This window comes from Bubalus bubalis, chromosome 2, assembly GCF_019923935.1.
Source record: "Bubalus bubalis isolate 160015118507 breed Murrah chromosome 2, NDDB_SH_1, whole genome shotgun sequence".
In the NCBI taxonomy this organism is placed as follows: Eukaryota; Metazoa; Chordata; class Mammalia; order Artiodactyla; family Bovidae; genus Bubalus; species Bubalus bubalis.
The window spans coordinates 159,146,027-159,171,985 of NC_059158.1; the positions used below are offsets into that span (position 1 = coordinate 159,146,027).

Sequence of the window (25,959 nt, forward strand, 5' to 3'; positions counted from 1 at the left end):
GGATGATGGAATTATAGGTGGTTTAAAATTTGTCTCCATTTTATCTACATTTTTCATTTACCTTTATTGCACGTGTATTACTTGGGCATGATAATAACTTCATTTCCAGAATATTTTTGTTCAAAATGTGACCATCGAATTACATCATTAGAATATTTTAAATTGTAAAAGAACCCTTTTAAAACTAGGAATTAGGGAGACCTCCTGACAAGAGCTAATATGATTATGTCATTGGGATTTTCTTCTTAAAATCATAGTGCTTTGTAGGGAAAGCAGGCTTCCGACCTCTGAATTTCAGGGCCTAAAGAACTGAGAAGTTGTTAGAAGGGTCTTCAAATCCAAATGCATATCCAGTATTGTTGTGAATGAAATAGCTGATTTATTTTCCATTGTAATACATATGTATAAAGATGCTGTCATGATTAACAATGTAGAAAATAATTTTAATACCTTTTCCCCAGTCTTGATCTTCTTGGATCTCTTTGCAACACTATACATCATTAAACGTCCTCCCCTTAGACATATTTAACCCTTTGGTCCATGTGCTTGCTGTCTCACTGCCTCATCCTCCTCTCATTCTCCACTGCCTCAGGGATTCCGTTCACTCTTTCCTTGTCTTTTTTTCTTTTTATTTGGTGTAACAAGAAAGTTACAACAATAGTACAAAGAACTTTCCCCTTCCCTGAACTGCTTCCTGAATAAGTTGCCTCAGTTCAGTCGCTCAGTCGTGTCCAACTCTTTGTGACCCCATGAATTGCAGCACGCCAATGCCTAACATTTTAGTGTACATACTTTAGGGTATATTCCCTGGTGCCTCGGACAGTAAAGAATCTGCCTGCAACGTGGGAGACCTGGGTTTGATCCCCAGGTCGGGAAGATCCCCTGGAGAAGGGAATGGCAACCCACTCCAGTATTCTTGCCTGGAGAATCCCACAGACAGAGGAACCTGGCAGACTAGAATCCATGGGATCGCAAAGAGTCGGACACGACTGACACTTTCACAAACTTTTCACTTTCTTACATAACCTAACACAGTAACACTTTCACATACTTTTCACCTTCTTACATAACCTAATACAATACAATAATAACCTAATACAGTACAATACTCACAATCAGGAAATTAACATTGATACATTAATACTATCTAACTGCCAGATCTTACTGAACTTTCCTCAGTTAGTCTAATGATGAAAGGATCCAGTCCAGAATTACTCATTGCATTTAGTTGTCATGTCTTTCCAGTCTCCTTCAGTCTGAGACAGTTCCTAAGATTTCCTTTACTTTTATGACCAGGATGACTCAGAAGACTACAGACCTATTATATTGTAGAATGTCTCTCAATTTGGGCTTATTTGTTGTTTCCTCATGATTAGATTTGGGCTATACAGCTTTATGCAACAATATTACAGATGTGAGTGTTTTACTCATTGCTTCATTATTTATTTTGATGCTTAGAATTTCCCAGACTTGGCCAGCTGCCAGGCTGACTTCTGTCACCACAATTCTTTGAGTACGTCCTTACTTTCTGGCACAACAGGATGTTCCAGGTTTGTCTTGTACTTTCTCTGCTCAAGTGCTGTAACCAGCCATTTCTCCAAGGGACCTTTGTTTCTTTTAATGGAGAATGATATGTAGAAAACAAGACCTGGGTGCCAGGCGTGCTCATTGTTATTGAGGTATCACTGCTTCTGGGTCTCTTATGGAGAGTGCTATGAAATTTGTGTCTGATTAAACACACACATATGATCTATCTATATATCTATCAATAATTTGTCAATGTGTGGAGAAAACCGTTTGTTCACACAATACCTTAATTCCCATCCAACACTACAGGATTTATGATATTTTCTCCCTTTTTATTTGCATAACTTCCTTCTCTCTTCTTGTTGGATTTATCCCTTTGTAAGTAACCCATTCCTAGCTGCTGCTGCTGTTCCCTCCACTCCCCTTGCAGATATCATCTTCTCCTATCTTGGCCTTGATAACTTATGCCAACCCAGTGTCCACTCTGCCCCCACATGCTTGCTTCACTTTGGTTGGCCCCCACATGATGGCTTTTCAGCCACATTATTCAGACAGGCAGGCAGACAGGCAGGCAGACAGGAAGGCTAGAAACAATTTTGCTGTCTTTTTAAGATTTAGATGCAATTCTCAATCCTTCCAGTTCCGTAAATGCCAACTGATCTTCCTGTCAAAAGCACTGGAGTCGTTGGCACCTTTAGTTCCCTGACATCTCACATCCAATCCATCCGGACATGTTGTTGGATTTCCTTCAGTTTATAGCTAGAGTTTGGATACATGTCACCTCCTCCATCATTACCATCATGGTGCAAGACACTGTGGTCTCTTGCTTTGAATGACTGTGGTTATCTCTTAGTTGATCTCCTTGCTTCTGCCCTTACACATCGCCAGCATACTCTATACATAGCAGCCAGAGTGATCCTTTTAAAGCATAATATTAATCATGCAGTGTACCTGATCTGCTCAAAATTCTTCCTATCTCAGAACAACAGCCAAAGTACTTACAACCACTTACCTAGACAGCGTATTAAAGGCAGAGACATCACTTTGCCAAGAAAATATAGTCAAAGCTATAGTTTTTCCAGTAGTCATGTACAGATGTGAGAGTTGGACCATAAAGAAGGCTGAGCACTGGATGATGCTGGAATTGTGGTGCTGGAGAAGACTCTTGAGAGTCCCTTGGACAGCAAGGAGATCAGACCAGTCAATCCTAAAAGAAATCAGACCTGACTATTCACTGGAAGGGCTGATGCTGAAGCTAAAGCTCCAATACTTTGGCCACCTGACATGAAGAGCAAACTCAGTGGAAAAGACCCTGATACTGGGTACAAGATTGAGGGCAGGAGGAGAAGCGGGTGACAGAGGATGAAATGGTTGGATGGCATCATTGACTCAATGGACATGAATTTGAGCAAACTCCAAGAGATAGTGAAGGACAGGGAAGCCTGGCATGCTGCAGAACATGGGGTCACAAAGAGTCAGACATGACTTAGCAGTTGAACAATATGGCAAAAATGGTACTAAGTACATAGTAGGTGCTCAATAAGTGAATGAATGAATGTCTTCAGGAATGACTACCAATCTGTCTTTAGGCCCAGCCTTCCTTCATAGGATCTTTCTTGAAGTTCTGGATGCCAGCTAGACATATTTTGCTGTGTGTTTGTGGCACCAAAAACTGAAGCTTTATGAAGGCAGTTTCATGATCTCATGCATATATTTGTTAATACAAGGAATGAAATTTCACTTTATTCACTGAAAGTCGATCAGTCGTGTTCGACTCTTCACGATGCCATGGACTATACAGCCCATGGAATTCTCTAGGCCTGAATACTGGAGTGGGTAGCCTTTCCCTTCTCCAGGGGATCTTCCCAACCCAGGGATCAAACCCAGTTCTCCTGCATTGCAGGTGGGTTTTTTTGTTTTGTTTTGTTTTTTACCAGCAGAGCCACAAAGAAGCCCAAGAATACTGGAGTGGGTAGCCTATCCCTTCTCCAGGGGATCTTCTTGACCCAGGAATCGAACCGGGGTCTCCTGCATTGCAGGCAAACTCTTTACCAACTGAGCTATCACCTAAACAGAGACTTTGTTCACTGCTGACTTCTTAATGCCTAGAACAGTGCCTGGCATAGAGCAGGCATTTAATGTTTGTTAACTGAATGAATGAATCATTTCCCTCTCAAATTAGTTCTCCCTCTCTTTGTAACATCATCATTTTTTCTCATTATTAAGGCTCAAACCTCCTGTCAACTTGGACTTTCTCCTCTCTTTTCTTTTCCATATTCTATGACTTCCCAAAACCTGCCCATTCTCCCCCTTCATTGGCACTGTCAATGTCATAGTTCATCACACACCTCAGATGTCACGACAGCCTCCCAACTAACCTCTTTGATCCATCTCTATCAGATTTTCCTATATTTCTCTCCCACAAAGTGCTCTAATCATGTCATTTCCTTTGGCTGAAGCTTTCACTGGGTCTTTGTACCAATTAGGGTACTTAATTGCAAACAGTAGAAATGGACTCTGGTTCACTTAAGTAGAAGTGGAATTTACTGGAATGATATCAGGCAGTTCACAGAACTGACAGGAAGCCTCAAGAATCAGGCTCAGGAAATAGTCAAGGACCAAGAGAAGTTAGGCAGCCAGAACCTCATTCAGGTCTTGCCCAGGAGCAGCCTGATTTAGGGGGCTGTTTCCCCTGGGCTTCGCTTTCACATAGCCACCACCACCGTGAGAACTGACTGTTGCTGCCTCTAGAATGACTCATAAATAGTCATCTGTTTCCTTGGGTCACTTGCTGAAGACTCAGAGTTCTGAGTGGGATCATTGCTTTGGTTGTACACTGTTGAGGTCATAGTTCTGTGACCTTCCTGCTGGGGGTCAAGGGAGTGAGTATCTGACTTCTCACTAAGACATCCACTAAGGAGGATACTCCAGCATAGGAAAGAGGCTCAGATGCCAGGCAGCCTAAAAACCCAGTGTGTACCCCCCACACACGGTTCCTGAGTGTATTACTGAAGCCCTCCATTCTCTGCCACAAACCATCACCTCTAGTTTTTTCTCTCTTGCACACCATGTTCCACTGAAGCAGGACTACATGCCATCCCCTGAGTTGATCCTTCCTGCCTCAGCCCCTTGTTGCAACTAATCTTTAAAGATGGTCCCTATCAAAGCACACTTCCTAGATATTCACACCTAAGTATTGTCTTCTGTCCTTGAATCTTGGCTTTCCCGATGATTCATCTTCATGGATAGCAAGCTTTGGAAATGATACTGCATGACTCCCAAAGACAGGGTATAAGAAGTCTTGCAGCTTCTGCCTCAGCCTTTTGGAATGTTAGGGGAAGCCAGTCACCATGTATGAAGTCTGTCTGCTCTGAGACAACCATGCTATGAGGAAGTCTAAGCAAGGCACAGGCAAAGGCCATGTGGCGAGAGAGAAATTCCTGGCTAGTCCCCATCTGTTTCATCTCATCTGAAATAATTCAGATGAGATGCCAGACATGTGATTGTAAAAAGCCATCTCTTGGATATCCAGCCCAATTTAGTCTTCAGATGACTCCAGCTCCAACCTCCATCTGACTGCAATTGCAGAAAAGACCTCCAGTGACAACTGCCCAGCTGAGTGTCCTATTGGACTGTGAAGATAATAATAAATTGTTATTTTAAGTCGCTAAAATTGGAGGTGATTTGCTCCACAGTAATGGAGAATCAAATCAGCCCCTTTGTGGTTCATGTTTTGTTCTCTCTGGAATGTTCCCCCAGTCTCCTACCCTATCCATGTACCACTCATATCTGCAATTGTCAAAAACCTTCTGCTTAGTGTGGCTCAGGACACAGCAAAGATCCAGGCTTTGGGAGTCGTCTATGGATGGGTTCAAAGGTGTTGAATCTTAGCTTAGTCTCACCATCCCTGTGACTTTAGGCAAAAGAATTTTTCTGGATCTCAGTTTCTGCATCTGCCATATGGAAATAAAAACGCCTGTCTCCTGGAGTTCTTTTAAGTACTAGATAGAAAAATATATAATACAACAATGCAACTGGTCCATTTTAGTCTCATTGAATAGACATCTTCAGGAGATACCCAGCTTTCTAGACCTGCATCAAATGGCATTCCCAAAGTCTAATTCTTTTCATTTACAAAATACATAGTTTCGGACAAATCCTTTAAACTTCTTTGAGCCTACCCTCCTCCTATGTGACACAGGTTTGATGATGGTAACTGTGTAATGGGGCTTCTTGACTGGGCTAAGGACTGGACTATCTCATGGTGTTAGGCAACACTGCCCCCTTGAGACGGAACACCCAGAATCCTTAACCCATGTCCATTAACCTATATGACATCAGGAATCCTTTGGAAGTGAACAAAACCACGCCCACAATTGTAGTTTGGGCATGAAAGGACATACCTAGTGGGTCAGGACTGCCAGACCACAGGAAATAACAGCAGAGTTTCTGAAAGCTCATCACCCTGAGTGAGAAAGGGGTTTCAGTGGAGGCAGGAAGGGGTGCATTGAACAGAGCAGAGATAAGACTGTTATTTGGAATCATGTGAGGCTAGACATGACCATCTAATGGCTCAGTGCATCTTCACCCCCTACTTTCCCAGGGCCTTCCTGGTGGAGAAGGAAAGATCTGGGGTATAATGGCAAAGACAAGGGCTACCAGACACATGTATCTTTACTAAGGGAACCCTTATGAGAAGCAGCAGCAGATATTTTTCTACCTCAGAGAGGGAGAGGCATGCCAGGGGATTCCAGCTGCAACCCATGCAAAAACAGGAAAAACATTTATGTTGTTGGAAGGCAGAATAGTGGTTACACCTGCAGGGGAAGGAGTGACTAGAAGGAAACATGAGGGGGATTCTGGGAGCTGGTAATGTTTTGCTTCTTCATCAAGGGGCTGGTTACACCAGTATGTTCATTTTATAATACTTGAGTACACTTATGATTTGTGTGCTTTTCTGTATCTTATTTCAATAACAAGTTCCCACACACACATGCACACATACCCCTCCTTCTGTGGAAGATAACCAGTCATTTCCCACTTCAAGCCTTTTAAAGTGTAGTCACATCAGGTGAGGGGATAAAAGATTTGTGAGGTGGAGGCAAGGACCTCCTGGTATTGGCCCAGATATATTTCATTTCTCCCTCCATTCATTCACTCTTTCACTTAGTTTATTAAGTATCCCCTACACATTGAAACCAAGGTAAGAGAAGCCCAAGTAAGACAGTAGGTGTTGCAAGAGGGCATCAGAGGGCAGACACACTGAAACCGTAATCACAGAAAACTAGTTAATCTAATCACACTAGGACCACAGCCTTGTCTAACTCAGTGAAACTAAGCCATGCCCTGTGGGGCCACCCAAGATGGGCGGGTCATGGTGGAGAGGTCTGACAGAATGTGTCCACTGGAGAAGGGAATTCTTGCCTTGAGAACCCCATGAACAGTATGAAAAGGCAAAATGATAGGATACTGAAAGAGGAACTCCCCAGGTCAGTAGGTGCCCAATAGGCTACTGGAGATCAGTGGAGAAATAACTCCAGAAAGAATGAAGGGATGGAACCAAAGCAAACCAAAGCCTTTGACTGTGTGGATCACAATAAACTGTGGAAAATTCTGAAAGAGATGGGAATACCAGACCACCTGACCTGCCTCTTGAGAAACCTGTATGCAGGTCAGGAAGCAACAGTTAGAAATGGACATGGAACAACAGACTGGTTCCAAATAGGAAAAGGAGTATGTCAAGGCTGTATATTGTCACCCTGCTTATTTAACTTCTATGCAGAGTACATCACGAGAAACATTGGGCTGGAAGAAGCACAAGCTGGAATCAAGATTGCTGGGAGAAATATCAATAACCTCAGATATGCAGATGACACCACCCTTATGGCAGAAAGTGAAGAGGAACTAAAAAGCCTCTTGATGAAAGTGAAAGGGTGAGTGAAAAAGTTGGCTTAAAACTCAACAATTCAGAAAACGAAGATCGTGGCATCTTGTCCCATCACTTCACAACAAATAGATGGGGAAACAGTGGAAACAGTATCAGACTTTATATTTTTGGGCTCCAAAATCACTGCAGATGGTGATTGCAGCCATGAAATTAAAAGACGCTTACTCCTTGGAAGAAAAATTATGACCAACCTAGATAGCATATTGAAAAGCAGAGACATTACTTTGCCAACAAAGTCCTTCTAGTCAAGGCTATGGTTTTTCCAGTGGTCATGTATGGATGTGAGAGTTGGACTGTGAAGAAAGCTGAGCACCGAAGAATTGATGCTTTTGAACTGTGGTGTTGGAGAAGACTCTTGAGAGTCCCTTGGACTGCAAGGAGATCCAACCAGTCCATTCTGAAGGAGATCAGCCCTGGGTGTTCTTTGGAAGGAATGATGCTAACGCTGAAACTCCAATACTTGGGCCACCTCATGGGAAGAGTTGACTCATTGGAAAAGACTCTGGTGCTGGGAGGGATTGGGGGCAGGAGGAGAAGGGGACGACAGAGGATGAGATGGCTGGATGGCATCACCGACTAGATGGATGTGAGTCTGAGTGAATTCCTGGAGTTGGTGATGGACAGGGAGGCCTGGTGTGCTGTGATTCATGGGGTCGCAAAGAGTCGGACACGACTGAGCGACTGAACTGAACTGAAACACTGAAAACTGTAGCGTGATAATAGCAGTAGCTTCCACATATTAAGCAGCTTATTTGGAGTAGGGTCTGAATACAGACAACTCACAATAATCCCATGTAGTCTCATCCACATCTATTAGTGAAAGAGTTTCAGAAAGGTTAAGCAAATTGTTCAATGTCACACAACAAGAAAGTGTCTAGATTTTCATGAGTCTGCATGAACCCAAAACTTTTCACTGAGCTACACTCTCCTATAGGAGTCTAGGGGTAGGAGGACTATTCACAAATTGTTTCATTGCAGTAACGGTAAAGAGGCTTTAGAGCTGGAGTCAGGCTTGTCTGGGTTCGAATTTTGGTGTCACCCTTTTTCTGTGACCTTCAGCAGGTTCCTTCATTTTTGAGCCTGTTCCCCTATCTGTGTAATGAGCGTAAAAAAACACATTCCAGTGAACGCCTAGAACAGGCAGTCATTAATATTTTTGCAAAACTCGACCCGGGCCACAGTCAGGCATGGGTACGGAGTGGGAAGGCGAGTCCCTGCAGCTTAGCTCCTAATCTAAACCATTTGGACCTGGTGGACTTAAGTGAGCCGGTGAGCATTTATAGCCCCGTCGGCGGTCGTAGAAAACGGGTCGGGTAAAGAGCCTACGTGCCAAACGACATCCTAAGGGGTTAGCTCCTGCAGATTCCAGAGTGCGACGATCCCGCTCCGCTCCGCAGGCCAGAAAATGCAATATCGCGAGACCTGACGGGATCCAACGGGTTTCCAGGCCGGAAGTGGGGGGCGGGCCAGAGGGGGCGCGCTCCTTTTGAAACATGCGGAAGGGGCGTGTGGGCTGGAGGTCGCTGGCCCTTCTGCGAATCGGTCGAGCAACGCTGGAGTGGGAAGCTGGGTCAACGGAGACCTAGATACGGGGTTAGGCCGGGAGCGGTCACAGCTTCATTCATTGGGCAGCTACCAGGGCTTGCCACGCGCTGTGAGGCACTGTGTCGAAGCCCCTCCTTTCCTCCCCAGAGCTTAGCTCTGTCCGCTCCACACCAACCTCCAAGCGTAAATAAAGTTCCCTCCCTTTGGCTCAGCCTTTTAAGGAGCCTTTGTGACCGCGGAGGGTGGTTTGCTCTGACACTAACCAAACTTCACCTTCTGGAGGGCCACTTGCCCAGGTCCCGTTTGTGGCCATGGTATGGATCTTAGCAACGTGTCCACACGATCATGTTTTTATAAATTTAGCAAAACTGGCGGTATCAGTATTTTAATCCACATCTGTTAAGACAACTGCCTCTTTCCACTGGGACTTTCCGGTCTGGGAGCATTGAAGTAGCCAGGGGCAACTTGGGGCGTTTTTAGGTAGGTCTTCTCTTGACTAGGGCTTGATTGTGTCTATTTGGGCTGCCTTTGGGTTCTGGGTTGTACAGAGTCCCGATGAGAGACTCAGTAAAGATAAAAGGGAAACAGTTGCGTTTCTGAAGTGCCTCCAAATCTCGGATGGTGGCAGCCTCCTCCCTCCACCCCTCCCATCAATGAAAGAAGGACGGAGTGTGGTGAAAGAGAACCATCAGAAGAACTGCAGTCATGGGTCCTCTCTCTGTGTCAGGGTAAGTGTGGAATCCTTGAACAGACACAGAAGCTGCTGAACCGGCTGTGAGTGAATATGCATGCAAACATGTCTTTTATTTTTTCTCAAGCCAAGTATATTTTTGATCTGTTTCCCTGGAGACCGGAATAGGAAGAAGCTTTACTAAGTGGAGTATAATTTTGCCGACTCCACTTCCTTTCCCGTTCTCCAAGTTAGTCATCCTGTCTATTCACCTGAACTGGTTTTATCCCAGGTTACTTAACTTATTTGTTGCTGAATTTAACTTTTCTCTCCTAACTGACTCTCCTTTGCTACCAATGCTCTTTTCAAATGTAAGTCCTGTCCACCTCTACTTAAAATCTTTCAGTGGCTCCCCTTTGCTTTTAGAATTAATACTCAAATCTCCAGCCAGCATGGTCAGACCCAGCTCTCTCCAGATTCATTCCATTGATCTTTTACTTCTCCAATGGGCCATGCGTGTTTCCTGATACAAAGGTTTTGCACGTTTTCTTTCACCCATTTTTATATATGCCTCAGTTTATCTGTTAACACCACAAAAACTTGGGACAATAAATTTTTGCTACTTACACACTCAGTTTATGATAATTTGTTACAGCAGCTCTAGAAAACTAATATACTCACCAAGACTTGTTATTTTCCATTTTTAAAAAAAAAATTTAAATATAAATTTATTTATTTTAATTGGAGGCTAATTACAATATTGTATTGGTTTTGCCATACATTGACATGAATCCGCCACGGGTGTACATGTGTTCCCCATCCTGAACCCGCCTCCCATCTCCTTCCCCATCCCATCCTTCTGGGTCATCCCAGTTATTTTCCATTTTTAAAATGATCATTATAGCCATCCTTTTGGGTGTGAAGTGGTATCTCATAGTTTTGGATTGTATTTCTTTAATGCAGGTGATTTTGAACTTTTACATGCTTATTAGCCATTTTTATATCTTTCTTGGATCCTCTGTTCATTTTTCAATCGGATTATGGGTCTTTTATTATTAAGTTTTAGAAGTTTTTGTTTTTATAAATCTAGAAAGAAGTCCTTTATCCTTTATGTGTGTTTGTGTGTGTTAGTTGCTCAGTTGTGTCCAACTCTTTGCAACCCTATGGACTGTAACTCGACAGTCTCCTCTGACTATGGGATTTTCCAGGCAAGAATACTGGAGTGGGTTGCCAATTCCCTTCTCCAGGGAATCTTCCTGACCCAGGGATCGAACCTGGGTCTCCTGCATTACAGGCATATTCTTTATTGTCTGAGCCACTGGGGAAGCCCCTTTTATCCTTCATACATTTTGCAAACATTTTCTCCTCTGCTCAGGTGGTCTTTTCCCTTTCTTGATGGTATTCTTTGAAGCATGAAAGGTTTTAATTTTGATGAAGTCCAATTTATCTATTTTTTCTTTTGTTGCAGTGTTTTTGGTGTTTTATCTGGTGCCCTTCTATCTTGACCTAGTTCAAATGTTCTCCCACAAGGAAGACAGCATTCCTCTGATGCATGCTCTCACAAAACCATTTTTGTAATTACAGATTTATTGGAGAGATTTATTCAATTGTCTTTCCCTCTAGATGATAAACTCCAGAAGAGTTTATCCATTGTGTCCCCAGCAGAGTGCCTGCTATATAGCAGGTGCTCAGAGTTGTTGAATGAATAAATGTGGACTTGACTCAATGGACCATTCCCTGTGTGAAACACTCTTCATGTGGTCTTGATAACGTTCACTCTTCTGCTTCTCCTACTTCCCGGCTGCTCCTCGGGCTGTTCCGCTGGTTCCTCTTCCTTTACTTTTCCTGTGGTCATAGGCCCTTTTCTCTTCTCACTCTCTGTACTCTCTTTGCCTCTTGCCAAGACTTTAATTGCATACTTAAAGCTGCTGCTAAGTCACCTCAGTCATGTCCGACTCTGTGCAACCCCAGAGATGGCAGCCCACCAGGCTCCCCCGTCCCTGGGATTCTCCAGGCACGAACACTGGAGTGGGTTGCCATTTCCTTCTCCAGTGCATGAAAGTGAAAAGTGAAAGTGAAGTCGCTCAGTTGTGTCTGACTCCTAGCAACCCCATGGACTGCAGCCTACCAGGCTCCTCCATCCATGGGATTTTCCAGGCAAGAGTACTGGAGTGGGGTGCCATTGCCTTCTCCGATACTTAAAGCTAATGACACTCAACTGTTTCCTACCTAGATGGTTCTCCTCAACTGCAGACCACTGAAAAAACTGTGTATGTTTTTTGTTAAGTGAAACGTTCTATAAATGGCAATTAGGTCAAGTTGGTTGATAGTGTTGTTCTTGCCTTCTGTGTTCTTATGACTTTCTGTCAGCACGTTCTATAAATTATTGACAAAGGAATATTGAAATCTGAATATAATTGTTGATTAGTCCTTGCAGTTCTATCAGTTTTTGCATTGTGAATCTTGGAGCTCTGTTTTTAGGAGCATAAACACTTCGGATTGTTATGCTCCTTTGATGAATTGACCTTTTTATCATTATAAATTATCCTCTTTATTGTTGGTTATATTTTTTCTCTGAAATCTACTTTGATATTATTATAGCCACTCTGGCTTTCTTTTAGTACCAGCATGGTATGTCTTTTTCTATCCTTTTACTTTTACCTAGTTATGTCTTTATATTTAAAGTATATTTAAAAGAAATTATTTGTCTGACTGAGCCATATCTTAGTTGTGGTACGCAGCATCTTCAATCTTCATTGCGGCATGTGGGATCTTTTAGTGTTGACAGGCAAGTTCTTAGTTGCAGATGGCATGCAAGATCTGGTTCCCTGATCAAGCCTGGGCCCCCTGCTTTGGGAGCACAGAGTCTTAGCTGCTGGACCACCAGGGAAGTTCCTAAAGTGTATTTATTTCACTTATCCTTATTCCTTCTCCAGTGTTTTTCCTTTCTTTATGTAGATCCATTTCCTTTTCTCTAAAGAACTTCTTCTAACATTTCTTGCAAGGCAGATCTATTGGCAACAAATTCCTTCAGTTTTTTGTTTGTCTGAGAGAGTCTCTTTCTCCTCCACTTTTGAAGAATAATTTTGCAGGCTACAGAATTCTAGGTTGGTAGTTTTTTCTCTCAACACTTTAAATATTTCAGTCCACTTTCCTCTTGCTTGCATGGTTTCTGAGAAGTTGGATGTAATTCTTGTCTTTGCTCCTCTATAAGTAAGGTGTTTTCCTGTCTGGTTTCTTTCAGTATTTTTTCTTTATCTTTGACTTCTATAGCTGTAAAATATTAGTAGTGTAGTGAATCTAGTCCCAGACCTTCCACCTTCACAACAATTAATTCAAAATTAATCACAGACTGTTTTTTGTTTCTTTTTATCTTTTTCTTGCCTTCTTTTAAGATGTATACTACAAACTGTAATATCACCATCTACATGTGGCAAGAAGGTCAGTATTTTATAAGAAACCAAGAGTTACAGCTAATCCTTAGGTAACCTGGGACATAACTTAAGAACTAGGTGATTTAGGACCTTAAGTAAAATTGTGACTGGGTCATGTTATCATGCCCACAACATCAGAAGTGCTTCAGTTCCCTGCCATCATGGGGACTCAGCTTGTTTCTTTCCTTGATTTTCCTACTCTTCCTGCTAGCAGTCAACCCCTTCAGTCTCTTCTCTGAATATCATTTGTTTGTTCACTGATTTTGCTTACTCATGGCTTCTGCTTTTTTGTGGCCTCAAAACCTCTGCAACCTGCCCACTCTTTTTTGTGTTAACTCAATTTCACAACCTATTATCACCTTATTCATCTCAGTTTCAGCTGTACAAGAGAGTGAATCTGATTGATTCATTTAGGCATGGTCAATTCTGTTGGCAACGCTCTTGTGCCAGGTCACATCATGGTCATCATTCATTTATTTACCTATTTAGCAAATATGCAAAGGGCATTGGCTCACATTCAGGTAATCTATCATAAGGTAGGTGCCCAATCCTGGGCTAATAGCTGTGGTTGGAGTAGAGTGGAGGATGAGGTCATAAAGTGGTAACAGCATGGATATCTACCAATATATTTAAGAAACTGTCTTAGGAAGGGGTTGTGGTCATACCACGCATTCTAAGCATTTTAACTGGTATAAGCTTTGACCAGTTCAGGAAACAAATTCCAGCAAGACTTTTGGCAGAAATCATTGAAAGTAATTCAAAATTAAGACCCCTGGTTCCAGGTGTGGTGGCATTTGCCTATAGTCCCAGCTACTCAGGAGGCTGAGGCTGGAGGATCATTTAAGCCCAGGAGTTCTGGGCTGTAGTGCGCTATGCTGATTAGGTGTCTGCACTAAGTTTGGCATCAATATGGTGACCTCCCGGGAGTGCAGGATCAACAGGTTGCCTAAGGAGGGGTGACCAGCCCAAGTTCAGAACCCTCATGCTGAGAGACTGGTATTTTACATAACTGGTGAATAAAAGTGTCTTTTGAAATATAAGTACTGAAGGTGACAGAGTTAATTTGGGGGATGGGAAGCAGAGGTCACTTAATGTGAAACTGAAGAGTTAATTCATATTCTGGCCTGATGAATAATTGTCCCATCTTTGCTGCAGGAGCACTTTTAAGGTTAAGATTCCCTATGAAATTCTGTGCCCTAAACCCATGAGAGACGTCTTGATCTGGAAGACCGTCTGAGGAAAGAAGCTTAGAATGTTTGATTTTGAACATGGATTAACTACACAGTTCAAAAATTTTAATAAACTGATCCACATAGTAACTATTGAATTGATCCTCCTGGAATAATATCAGCCAAAAATGGGAATTTGACATTGGCATCTTCTTTCCTATTAACAGATTCAGCTTGCTGCCTTCCTCCCCACTCTATTCCTCCCTCTCTGCTTTCCTCCCTTCCTCCCTCCCTTCCTCTTTCAAAATGTTTTTTGCTTTTCAAGGAATTAAAAAGTACATCATATTATTAAGAAATTAAGAAATATATCAATCACTTAAATACATTACATGAATATGTATAGTTTAAAGATTAATCATCCAATGAACTTTCATAAACGCACTATTTAGGTTAAGAAACAGTATATTATGAGGATTCCATAATGCTCCCTGTGGGCCCTTCCACAATTATATCCCCCTCCCTCCTCCACAGAGATAACCTCTGCCTGACTTCTATGTGAGTTATCTTCTAGTCTCTATAATTATCCTTACAATTCCTAATACCTAATATTCCTCTACCATACATTGTTTTGCTTCATAAAACAGTAACATGCACAAAACTAGTTTAGTAGGTCAGTGTACAGTTCCTCTTTAGATGCAGGCCCCCAGGAGAAGGTGAAATGATGGTCTCTGGATCAGAGGTAACCTCACATTCCCTGAAAATTTACAAGGCAAAAGCACAAGTGAGTCTATGGGAAATAGGACTCATCAAAATTGGCCTCCATGGCACAGTGAAGTGTCAGCCAAATACAGGACATCAGGCAGGGAAGTGATCAGGAAGAGTGAGTGGCTGAGTATTTTGTGATTTGAAGTTCCTGTGGCCTACTTCCAACTCCTGGGAATGGTTCGGAGCAAAACATTTTTGTGAGAGTGAAATAAATATCTTCACATAATGCAGACAGGAGGGCATCAAGGGAAGAGCAGGAACTTCATTCACACATGGTCAAGACAAGCTTTCTGGTGATGCTTCAAACACCAGAACCAGCTAAAGATTTATGGTCAACCAGAAGGGCTGTGGGAATGAGCCCTTCAAAAAGAAGAGATGATGTTGATGGTAATGATGGTAACTGAATGCTTACTGTGAGACCCACATGGAGCTAAGCAGTGTCCACAATTGTCTCATTTAATCTTCATAACAATCCAGAGAGGTAGATATTAATATAATGCTTGTTGTCCAAATGAAGAGATTGAGCCTCTGAGAGTTTTTTAATTAAAAAACTGGCCCAGCGTCACACAGCTGGTAAATTGCTTCACAGGTTTTCCAGGGATCAGGGCCACATTATCTGCTGGGAGAGAGATGAAGAGACTAGCACAGGTGGTGAGCTGATGGGAGCATGCTTGGGCTTGTGGCAATAATAAAATTAAGGGAATTCCCTGGTGGCCCAGAATTTAGACTCTGTGCTTTCACTGCAAAGGGCCTGGGTTCAATCCCTGGTCAGGGAACTAAGATCCTATAAACCACACTGCCAGAAGAAAAATTGCAGCATTTACTGCATGTGCACTAAGTACCTGACGCAGTGCTAAGCACTTTGCTGCTGCTGCTAAGTTGCTTCAGGCGTGTCCAACTCTGTGCGAACCCATAGACGGAAGCCCACTAGGCTCCTCTGTCCCTGGGATTCTCCAGGCAAGAACACTGGAGTGGGTTGCCATTTCCTTCTCCAATGCATGAAAGTGAAAAGTGAAAGGGAAGTCGCTCAGTCGTGCCCGACTCTTAGCGACCCCATGGACTGCAGCCCACCAGGCTCCTCTGTCCATGGGATTTTCCAGGCAAGAGTACTGGAGTGGGATGCCATTGCCTTCCCCGGCTAAGCACTTTACATGCATTAATTTGAGGTGAAATAAAACCCAAATACACAGAACTGGCACATGAGGGACCAAGCTTGAGGCTTTTGAAAGAGTTAGAAGTACCCCTTTAGCCACATCAAACGGACAAAAAAAATAAATAAATAAAATTCTAGTTATACTGTAGATGTTTTTTCTCATCAGAGATATCTATTTATTCAAAATTTATTTATGAAGTGCCTCTTGTCTCCCAGGTATTGTTTTAGGCACTGAGAACATAGCAGAGAACAGAACAGGCTCAAGGAGAAAAGGAAAGTTCAGAAGCATATAAAGAAATATTCAGAAGCGTCTGTATTTTTGACCCTCTGATCAATGCCACCAGAAAAGGAAAAAAGAAAAAAACTGTTACATTTGCTACTGTGCTACTAAATTGTGTCCTTGCCTAATTTGATTTCAGCAAGGCTTTACTGTGAACCACTAATGTGCCAGGTACCATGTGTGGAGGCACTGGCCCAAAGATGAAGATGAGGTTTCTCTCCTTGAGAAGCGCAGTGTGGGAGACAGACAGGTAATTGGATAATTATATTATTGATGATTTGTGCTATGATTGGGGTATGAACAGAATTCCGTAGGAGCAGAGAATAGTGACTAATCCTGCCTGAGGGTGTCAGCTAATGTTTAACCAAAGAGAGGACATGTTAACTGGGTCTAAGGGAGGATAGGAGATGGCCAGATGGAGATGGAGAGAAAAGACATCTAGGGAGGAGTTGTTTGTGGATAGAGTGACGAAGGGACTGGTGCTGAGTTCTGAAACATGGCCTGCACATGGACAGTCTGGATCCCTTAGACAACGGTGGGATGGGTTAGTCCACAGGGTTAATGATTTATTGAAAAGAGGATTGAGGCTTGTTAAATGACTGAGTTGATAAACAACCCACTGACTGTTTCTCTATGCAGAAACCATTCAGGCATCCATCATAGTTTCTCCACTTTGTGTTTAAGCTGACTGTTTCTCTATGCAGAAACCATTCAGGCATCCACCATAGTTTCTCCACTTTGTCTTCAGCTTAAAGCGCCGCCGTTCATATTTGGGGAGGGCAGTGTAAATTGGTATGGCCCACATGAAAAGCAGATTTGCACTATCTGTAAAATTACAAATGGTATATATGTCTTATGACCAAGCAGTTTCCCTTCTAGGACTATATCTTCAGAAGCACTCACTCACACATGGAATAACTTATGCATCACATTGTTGTTTCAGTTCAGTTCAGTTCATTCACTCAGTTGTGTCCAACTTTTTGCAACCCCATGGACTGCAGCACGCCAGGCTTCCTTGTCCATCACCAACTCCTGGAGCTTACTCAAACTCATGTCCATTGAGTCAGTGATGCCATCCAACCATCTCATCCTTTGTCGTCCCCTTCTCCTCCTGCCTTCAATCTTTCCCAGCTTCAGGGTCTTTTAAATGAGTCAGTTCTCAGCAAGTGGCCAAAGTATTGGGAGTTTCAGCTTCAGCATCAGTCCTTCCAATGAATATTCAGGACTGATTTCCTTTAGGATCCAAGGTTGGATCTCCTTGCTGTCCAAGGGACTCTCAAGAGTCTTCTCCAACACCACAGTTCAAAAGCATCAATTCTTCCGCGCTCAGATTTCTTTATAGTTCAACTCTCACATCCATGCATGACGACTGGAAAAACCATAGCTTTGACTAGATGGACCTTTGTTGGCAAAGTAATGTCTCTGCTTTTTAATATGCTGTCTAGTTTGGTCATAACTTTTCTTCCAAGGAGCAAGTGTCTTTTAATTTCATGACTTCAGTCACCATCTGCAGTGATTTTGGAGCCCCCCAAAAAAGTCTGTCACTGTTTCCATTGTTTCTCCATCTATTTCCCATGAAGTGATGGGACCAGATGCCATGGCCTTAGTTTTCTGAATGTTGAGTTTTAAGCCCACTTTTTCACTCTCCTCTTTCACTTTCATCAAGAGGCTCTTTAGTTCTTCTTCACTTTTGGCATAAGGGTAGTGTCATCTGCATATCTAAGGTTATTGATATTTCTCCCAGCAATCTTGATTCCAGCTTGTGCTTCATCCAGCCCAACGTTTCTGATGATGTACTCTGCATATAAGTTAAATAAGCATTACTGTTAACATTCAGAAAACGAAGATCATGGCATCTGGTCCCATCACTTCATGGGAAATAGATGGGGAAACAGTGGAAACAGTGGCAGACTTTATTTTTCTGGGCTCCAAAATCACTGCAGATGGTGATTGCAGCCATGAAATTAAAAGACGCTTACTCCTTGGAAGGAAAGTTATGACCAACCTAGATAGCATATTCAAAAGCAGAGACATTACTTTGCCAACAAAGGTTCGTCTAGTCAAGGCTATGGTTTTTCCTGTGGTCATGTATGGATGTGAGAGTTCGACTGTAAAGAAGGCTGAGCGCCAAAGAATTGATGCTTTTGAACTGTGGTGTTGGAGAAGACTCTTGAGAGTCCCTTGGACTGCAAGGAGATCCAACCAGTCCATTCTGAAGGAGATCAGCCCTGGGATTTCTTTGGAAGGAATGATGCTAAAGCTGAAACTCCAGTACTTTGGCCACCTCATGGGAAGAGTTGACTCATTGGAAAAGACTCTGATGCTGGGAGGGATTGGGGGCAAGAGGAGAAGGGGACGACAGAGGATGAGATGGCTGGATGGCATCACTGACTCGATAGACATGAGTCTGAGTGAACTCTGGGAGTTGGTGATGGACAGGGAGGCCTGGCATGCTGCGATTCATGGGGTCGCAAATAGTCGGACACGACTGAGCTACTGATCTGATCTGATCTGAAAGCAAAAGACTGGATACAAATTAAAAGTTCATCAAGAGGGGATTGGTTAATCCCTATCAAGCTACCAACAGCATTCTTCACAGAGCTAGAACAAATAATTTCACAATTTGTATGGAAAAACAAAAAACCTCGAATAGCCAAAGCGATCTTGAGAAAGAAGAATGGAACGGGAGGAATCAACCTACCTGACTTCAGGCTCTACTACAAAGCCACAGTTATCAAGACAGTATGGTACTGGCACAAAGACAGAAATATAGATCAATGGAACAAAATAGAAAGCCCAGAGATAAATCCACGCACATATGGACACCTTATCTTCGACAAAGGAGGCAAGAATATACAATGGATTAAAGACAATCTCTTTAACAAGTGGTGCTGGGAACTCTGGTCAACCACTTGTAAAAGAATGAAACTAGAACACTTTCTAACACCATACACAAAAATAAACTCAAAATGGATTAAAGATCTAAACGTAAGACCAGAAACTATAAAACTAGAGGAGAACATAGGCAAAACACTCTCTGACATACATCACAGCAGGATCCTCTATGACCCACCTCCCAGAATATTGGAAATAAAAGCAAAAATAAACAAATGGGACCTAATTAACCTCAAAAGCTTCTGCACATCAAAGGAAACTATTAGCAAGGTGAAAAGACAGCCTTCAGAATGGGAGAAGATAATAGCAAATGAAGCAACTGACAAACAACTAATCTCGAGAATATACAAGCAACTCCTACAGCTCAACTCCAGAAAAATAAATGACCCAACCAAAAAATGGGCCAAAGAACTAAATAGACATTTCTCCAAAGAAGACATACAGATGGCTAACAAACACATGAAAAGATGCTCAGCATCACTCATTATCAGAGAAATGCAAATCAAAACCACTATGAGGTACCATTTCACGCCAGTCAGAATGGCTGCAATCCAAAAGTCTACAAGTAATAAATGCTGGAGAGGGTGTGGAGAAAAGGGAACCCTCTTACACTGTTGGTGGGAATGCAAACTAGTACAGCCACTATGGAGAACAGTGTGGAGATTCCTTAAAAAACTGGAAATAGACATGCCTTATGATCCAGCAATCCCACTGCTGGGCATACACACTGAAAAAACCAGAAGGGAAAGAGACACGAGTACCCCAATGTTCATCGCAGCACTGTTTATAATAGCCAGGACATGGAAGCAACCTAGATGTCCATCAGCAGATGAATGGATAAGAAAGCTGTGGTACATATACACAATGGAGTATTATTCAGCCATTAAAAAGAATACATTTGAATCAGTTCTAATGAGGTGGATGAAACTGGAGCCTATTATACAGAGTGAAGTAAGCCAGAAAGAAAAACACCAATACAGTATACTAACGCATATATATGGAATTTAGAAAGATGGTAACAATAACCCTGTGTACGAGACAGCAAAAGAGACACTGATGTATAGAACAGTCTTATGGTCTCTGTGGGAGAGGGAGAGGGTGGGAAGATTTGGGAGAATGGCATTGAAACATGTAAAATATCATGTATGAAATGAGTTGCCAGTCCAGGTTCGATGCACGATACTGGATGCTTGGGGCTGGTGCACTGGGACGACCCAGAGGGATGGAATGGGGAGGGAGGAGGGAGGAGGGTTCAGGATGGGGAACACATGTAAACCTGTGGCGGATTCATTTTGATATTTGGCAATCTAATACAGTTATGTAAAGTTTAAAAATAAAATAAAATTAAAAAAAAAAAAATAAATAAAACAAACAAAAAAAAAAAAAATGGATAGCAGATAGACCTAAATGTAAAATGCAAAAATATAAACCTCCTAGAAAAAATATAGGAGAAAACCTAAAAAAAAAAAAAAAAAAAAAAAAAAAAAAAAAAAAAAAGAGGGGATTGGTTAAATAAAGTATGGTATCTCTTTAAGATGGGTTACTAGTCAGTTTAAAAAGAAAACAAAGCATAAGGTAGTTCTTTATAGTACTGTTTGGAATGATACATTGCTGAAGGAAAAAGCAAAAAGCAGGCCATTTGTATAAATTGGGGATGGAGAGAATTCAAGTCTTCCGTGGAATGTTCCAACAAAGAACCCTGGGCTGCCCTGCCTCCAGGCTCCTTGTGATATGTCATAAGAAAGGTCAGCTGAGGAGTCTTCTGTGACCTGTAGCCAAAAGCATCCAGTTACAACTCTGAGGTCTGTAGAGATCTTTATGTTTGGACCAGGAATAATGCAGAAGAGTGAAATCTTTGATTTGCAGAAACTCTCCAGTTGACTCGATTTTAACTCCAATGGGCATCCCCAAGTGCCTTCTCCCTCTGGGTATGCTGAGCTCTGGATCTCTGGGCAGCCAGTCCTTCACATGATGCAGATGTGGGGCTTCAGTGCAGAGACGCAATCTGGCAGAATTCAACCTGCCTCCTTTTAAAAGACAGCCTCATCAAAACAAAAAAATGCTGAATGCCTGAAAGAATGTGTGTGCAGTTAGGGGCAAGAGGGTAGTGCACTGGATGCTAAAATCAAACCTTATAATGTGGAATTTAGACAAGCCATTCTCTGCCTGCAGAGTTCAGTTCAGTTCAGTTGCTCAGTCTGGTTCGGCTCTTTGCAACCCCATGGACTACAGCACGCCAGGCCTCGCTGTCCATCACCAACTCCTGGAGTTTACCCAAACTCATGCCCATTGAGTCGGTGGTGCCATCCAACCATTTTGCCTGCCAAAGGATCCAGATAGTCCTGCCTTGCCACAGTGACTGTAGAGCTGAGAAGTCTCTGGACCAAGCCATGTGATCTGAGAACTTGTCCACATAGCTGAAAGTGTCCTCTCAGTGTCATTCAGAAAATTTCAAGGACTCACTGTCACTCACTCATCTATTCTTTCAAGAAAATTATTTGTCCCCTGCACTCTATTAGGTGCTAGAGATACAACAGTGAGCAGAACTGAACTGGCCTTGCCTTTATTGACTTCCTGTCTGGAGGAGGAGATGGCCATTAGTTGAATATTATCCAATAGGTATACAATGGTAGCTGAACAAAATATGGTAAAGGAAGTGTTCATGGTGGATAAAAGTGGTTAAGAAAGATACCTGTATTTGAATAGGATCAGGGAAGGCCTACCTGAGGAAATGATACTTGAGCTGACATCTGAAGAATGAGTGAGATAATTAGGTGATGTGGGAGAAAAGTATTCCAGCAGAACAAATAGTTCCTGCAAAGGCCCTGGGATTGGGGTAGAATAGAACACTCAAAGAATTGGAAGAAGGCTGGTGTGGTTAGAGGGCAGAGGTGGGGTGGGGGTTGCTGGGAGGTGAGACTAAAGACTGGAAAGGCAAAACCAAGAGACATATATTTTTGTAAGAGCCAAGGAATACCATTTGTGGTATAGAGTATTGGTTGTTCTTCAATATCCTTTCCCCCCCTCTATTCTTTCAGTGTTTAAATCCTAGAGTTTTGGCTACCCATTTAAAAGATAACTTTCCATACTCACTTGCATATGGATTTGCCCATGTGACCAAGTTCTGATCAGCAGGTTGTGAGCAAAGGACAGGCTTCCATTTCCTCCTATTTCCTTCTCATCGGCTGAAATCTTCTCGCTGGACTGGAGGAGTCATCCTAGACCTTGAGATGGAAGCCATATGCTGAGGATGGCAAAGCAGGAAAACAGAAACTAGATCCCCATCATCATGAAGCATCCATTGCAGCCCCAGGCTGTTAAACTCAGACTATATGTGACATGTTGATAAATTTCTGGTGCTTCCCTCGTGGCTCAGATGGTCAAGCATCTATCTGCAATGCTGGAGACCCAGGTTCCATCCCTGGGTCAGGAAGATCCCCTGGAGAAGGAAATGGCAACCCACTCCAGTACTCTTGCGTGGAAAATCCCATGGACAGAGGAGCCTGGTAGGCTACAGTCCATGGGGCCACAAAGAGTCAGACACGACTGGGTGACTTTACTTACTTACTGATAAATTTCTAACCTGTTTAAACTATATATATATAGTCTTTATCATGAAAGTTACACCTGTATTCTTATTTACTGTTACAGACTGAATGTTTGTGTCCCCTCAAAGTTCATATGGTGAAATCCTAACCCCAATGGTATTAGAAGGCAGGGCCTTTGAGAGGTGATTAGGTCATGAGGGTGGAGCTCCCATGAATGGGATTAGTGTCTTTATGAAAGAGGCTCCAGAGAGCACTCTTGCCCCTCCTGCCATGTGAGGACACAGTGAGAACACATCTGTGAGCCAGGAGGGGGGGCTCTCACCAGACACTGAACCTGCCAGCACTTTGGTCTTGGACTGCCCAACCTCCAGAATTGTGAGAAATAAATGTTTGTTATTCAGGCCACCAGCCTATGGGACTTTTGTTATGGGAGCCTGGAAGGACTAAGACAGTGACACACCACTGAAGTGTTCTCCGTGACAGAATCAGATTTCTGTCTTGAAGTGATCACTCTGGCTGCTGAGTGGAAGGCAAAAGCAGAACTACTGGAGCCCCTGTCAAGGAGAACGGTGTCTTGGACCTGCAAAATAGCTATGAAGATTGTACTGGAGTCTATTAGAACACCTTTCAGCTGGTGTAGTGGAAAGAGCATAGACTCTGCTCTCAGGGATGGTTAGGTTCTGCTCCTGGAGCCACTCCTTTGTCGCTGTGACCTTGGGCAAGTTACTTAGCATCTCTGAGTCTCATCTATAAATACAAATTGAGGTTCTCTGTAGGGTAGGAGCTATATGGTTAATTTTAAGGTGGCTTTCAGACTTGAATTGCAACATCAGCTCTTCCCTGGGTCGGCAGCCTGCCGTCTTACCCCCCAGAGACTTTGGACTTGCCAGCCTCCATAATAAATCTTTCCTTAAGATGAATGTGCCAATCCTTTAAGATAAATCCCCCCTCTGAACTGTCTATCTACACACCATATTAGTTTTGTTTCTCTGAAGAACTCTGACTAATAAAGGGTAAACTTTCTATCAATTTATAATATACATAATAGTGAGTGCACAATTATGAAGGGCACAGATCGCTGATTTTGTACAGAGTGAACACATTCAACCACCATCCACAAGAAGATATAGAACATTGGAATTCCATGAAGGTAGCTGTGTCAAAGGCATAGTGTTTCACTCTAAATCCCTACGTAAAAACAGATATAAGAATCAGCAAAACTACAATCCCATGGATAACATTTACAACAAAATTAGATGGCAAGATATCCCCCATGAAACCCAAAATATAAGTGGGTGAGGACAAGGCACCAAGACCCAGAATTGGCACGTGTGCAGAAGCAAGCAGAGGAAGCAGTGAGCTTTTGATGAACCTAAGAATAGGAGGGACATAAAGATAACTGATAGGTGCTGGTGGGTCAATTTATAGCAGAAACTGGAAGGGGTTTTACCTAATCCCTGAGTGGTGCAGCAGCAGCAAGCAGTCTCCAGGAAGGTTTGATGTAAATGAGTACTCTAGCCCTAGTGAACTCTCAAGATGGGCCGGCCATCAGGGCTCTTTGCCAGGACAGGAGCCCACGCTAAGAAGAAAGTACTTGGAGAAGAATCAAAACTGGGCAGGATAGGTACAACAAAGATAAAGACAAGACAAGGCTCAGACAAGAATGGGGAGGGGAGCAGAGCCAAGAAACCTTAGAAAGCATGCTGCCACATTTTTTATCACTACATAAGAATAGCAGAAAAGGGAACTCTGAACTTAGGAGATGCACTCTGACCGGAGTCGGATACAGCTGAGCTCGCACACACACACACATACACACACACACTGAGCACATCCTAGTATAGGCCTTATGGTGAATATATATATATATATTATATATTTCTGTAGGTTGTAAACCTAGGAGTTAAAATTCTGGGTCACAGGATATACATACGTTCAGCTTTAGTAGGTACTGTAACGTGTTTTCCACAGTGCTTCTATCAATTTGGGGGCTTCCCTGGTGGTTCAGTGATAACCAATTCACCTGCTAAGCAGGAGACATGGATTCAATCCCTGGGTCGGGAATATCCCCTGGAGAAGGAAATGGCAACCACTCCAGTATTCTTGCCTGGGAATTCCTGTGGACAGAGGAACCTGGTGGGCTACAATCCATGGGGTCGTAGAGTCAGACATGACTTAGCAACTAAGCAACAACAGCCTATCAATGTATACTCATTAACCAGTGTGCAAGAGTTCTTGTTGCTCATATTCTTACCCACACTTACTGTTTTCTGTCTGTTTTCATTTTAGCCATTTTGATGGACTATAGTGAAATCTCACTGTGGTTTTAATTTACATTTTTCCTGGTGTCTAATGAGGGTTAGCACTTTTTCAAAAGCTTAATGGCCATTTAGAGTTCCCATTTATAAAACACCTGTTCAAGTCTTTTATCCATTTAAAAAATTGAGTTGTCTCTCTTTTCCTTATTGATTTATTCATTTTTATGATTCTGAGATTCATCTTATATTCTATAACCAGTCCTTTGGCAGATATATATTGGTTTAGCCAAAAAGTTTGTTTGGGTTTCCGATAGATATTATGGACATTATGGAAAACCCAAACAAACTTTTTGGCTAACTCAGTATTTCTTCTTCCATTTTCTGGGTTTCCTTTTTTATTCTGTCAATGATGACTTTTGATAAATATAAGTTCTCAATTTTAGTGTAGTCCAGTTTATCAATTTTTTTCATTTGGTTAGTTATTTTAAATTTTATGTCCTGTTTACAAAATCTTTGTCTACTCCAAATCATGGAAATATTTTGTTAAGTTATCATCAAGAAGCTGTATTCAGTCTATGGTCCATTTAGAATTGATTTTTGTGTATAGAATTGATTTTTGTGTATAGTGTGAGGTAGAGATTAATTGTCTGGCACCTTTTATTGGGAAAAAAAATCATCCTTTCCCCTGGGTATTAGAACTTCATCATAAATCAAGTAACCATAAATTTAGGGGTCTGTTCATGGAGTTTGCTCCATTTGTCTATCCAA

General features: G+C 42.4%; 1 long non-coding RNA gene across 2 annotated transcripts; it reads left to right on the forward strand.

The window, feature by feature from the left end:
- Positions 1-8,968: 8,968 nt before the first annotated feature.
- LOC123332182 lies at positions 8,969-25,003 on the forward strand. 2 transcript variants are annotated; one of them, XR_006548952.2, is made up of 3 exons: positions 8,969-9,747; positions 16,630-16,740; positions 22,424-25,003. It is a non-coding gene; the product is annotated as an uncharacterized LOC123332182 (long non-coding RNA). The 2 variants fall into 2 exon arrangements; XR_006548953.2 differs by having other exon boundaries at positions 22,521-25,003.
- The last annotated feature ends 956 nt before the right edge of the window (positions 25,004-25,959 follow it).